Source organism: Corvus kubaryi, unplaced genomic scaffold (genome assembly GCF_017639235.1).
Source record: "Corvus kubaryi isolate FWS band 111438036 unplaced genomic scaffold, C.kubaryi_AGA036_p1.0 37130, whole genome shotgun sequence".
NCBI lineage: Eukaryota > Metazoa > Chordata > Aves > Passeriformes > Corvidae > Corvus > Corvus kubaryi.
Genome location: NW_024581033.1, coordinates 299,672 through 301,846, shown reverse-complemented (window position 1 = coordinate 301,846; position 2,175 = coordinate 299,672). Strand labels below are relative to the sequence as shown.

General features: G+C 64.4%; 2 protein-coding genes across 2 annotated transcripts in view; both read right to left on the bottom strand.

The window, feature by feature from the left end:
• SSRP1 (structure specific recognition protein 1) overlaps positions 1–2,175 on the bottom strand; it is a 20,196-nt gene that overhangs the window by 15,729 nt on the left and 2,292 nt on the right. The window lies entirely within an intron of this gene.
• LRRC55 (leucine rich repeat containing 55) overlaps positions 1,944–2,175 on the bottom strand; it is a 2,552-nt gene continuing 2,320 nt past the window's right edge. The window contains exon 3 of the mRNA XM_042021266.1: positions 1,944–2,175. This exon is cut by the window's right edge and continues 262 nt beyond it. The gene's annotated coding sequence lies outside the window, so the exon portion shown is untranslated.

Below are 2,175 nucleotides of genomic sequence, written 5' to 3'. Positions count from 1 at the left end.
CCATCCATCCATCCATCCATCCATCCATCCATCCATCCATCCATCCAAGGTTTAATGGTTTTGGGGTTACAGGGGCAGTGCTGGGGCTGATGGTTGGGTTTGATCTTAAAGGTCTCTTCCAGCCTCGAGGATCCAATGATTTTTTCCTTCTCTCTCCCTTTGCCCATCCCTCCATCCTCCTTTCCCTCCCTCTCCCCATGTCTCCCCCTGTCCCTCCATCCCTCCACCACCCCCAAGCAGGCCAGCACCATGGGGGTGTCGGGGTTGCCGCTTCCCCCCATCCGGTGCGGAAATGGCCGCAGGCGCCTGGCCAGCGGAGACGGAGCTGCCGACTTTCTATGCGCGTCCTTGAGATTTCCCTTTCCCTTCCAGGAGGGAAATGTTTGGTTGAGGAGTCTCTGGGGAGAAATGTAGGGACACTACAGAAAATAACAAGGCCGGAGCCGGGGGCGAGGGACAGCAGGGCCGGACCACCCGTCGGAAGAAGATAAGGAAGGTGTTGCCTTCCTGCGAGTGCCTGGGGAAGATGAGGAGGGAAGACAGATGGGGGACAGCGGGCACGGGGGGATGGGGAGCATCCTTGGAAAGGATGGCCGGCGAGTGGGGGGTGGGTGTGATCCTCAGGGGAGCCTGGGGGCCCTTAAACCCCAAAATGCGATGCCTTGGGAGCGCTGCGGGTCCCAACTGAGCCGGCGGGCACGGCCAGGGGTCCCCAGACGGCGGTGGCGGGAATGTGACACCGGGAAAACAGAGATTGTTCCGCGCAGGGAGTAAAAGTGGGCTCCGGGGGGGGATGGATGCACCAGGGCTGGGGACAGGGACAGCTTCCCCCGCCCCCGGGAGCCCCCCCGTCCGCTTTTCCAAGCTGCCAAACGGGATGTTCACCCCCCCCGCCCCCCGATCTCCCCCCGCCTCGCATCCCGCCCGGGGGTGCCGAAATAATCTGGTGGTGCTAAGGATGTCCCCGGGCGTCCCCTTTGAAGTGACCTCCGTGTTTACAGCCCGGCTCGGGCTCCTTCACACCTCCCGCCCCAAAGCAAACGGAGGGGGGGACCCGCGTGGGTGGGGGGGCTCAGCTCCCGTTTGTGCCGGGAAAACGCGGATTTGCCAAAGCCGCGGGAAAGCTTTGCCACCGCACCCAGGGCTCAGAAACTTTTGTCACTGTGGGGCGGGGGCGGCGGCTGCCGGGGGTGACATTTGGGGGCGGTGCCTGCCTCGGCGTGTCCCCACCGTGCCGAGTCCTGGGTGGCCCACCCGACAGCCTTTGGGGGCCGGTTCGCCCCCAGGTGAGGGGACCCCCGAGGGTGACCCTGCAGGACCGAGGAGGGGACCGAGGGGGAGGACGGAGAGAGGAAAAGGGGTGGAAAACAAGGCGGGGGGACAATTTGGGTGGGGGGGAGGTTTGGGATGGGAGGTGGGATTGGATGGGTGGGTGGACGGATGGAAATGCTGGGAGGGAAGGAAAGACGGGCGCACGGAAAGAGAGGTGGATGGACGGACATACGGGAGGGCAGGCAGGGCAGTGCCAGGGTTTGGGGGTGCCCCGGGCGCTGGGGGTGGGCGCTGGGGGCCACTGTCCGGCCGCTGCCCCCATCCCTCCCCCGGGGCCGCCGGCGCGGCCGGACGCGGCACAGCTGCTGCCCGACCTCTGGGCTCCGGCCAGGCGGGACGGGCCCCGCGTCCCCCCCGCGGGAGGGGGTCCCGGGCAGGGGGGGACGCGGGGGTGACCCGGCGGCCACAGCTGGGCCCCGCCGGGGCCGGGAGATGCTGCCGGAGGAATAACAGGAAGCGCCGGAGGGAAAAGCACGGCTGATGCCTTCTGCAGGCTGCGGGACGGGGGTGTCTGTCACACGCATGTCCCTGTCACACACACACAGCGTCCCCCCATGCCCCTGTCGCACGCACACAGCGTCCCCCCGCCACGCGCGTGTCCCGGCCCCGGCTGCGCTGACGCTCTTTATTGTCGAGGTTTGGCGCTGAAAAAGTGCCCCGTGGTACAAAACCCGCGGTTACAAAACGTACAAAGAGCGGGGTTGGGGGAGAAGAGAGAGAAACGGAAAGGAAAAGGGAAAGGGAAAAGGGAAAGGAAAAGGAAAGAAAAGGAAAAGAGAAGAAAAGAGAAGAGAAGAGAAAAGAAAAGAAAAGAAAAGAAAAGAAAAGAAAAGAAAAGAAAAG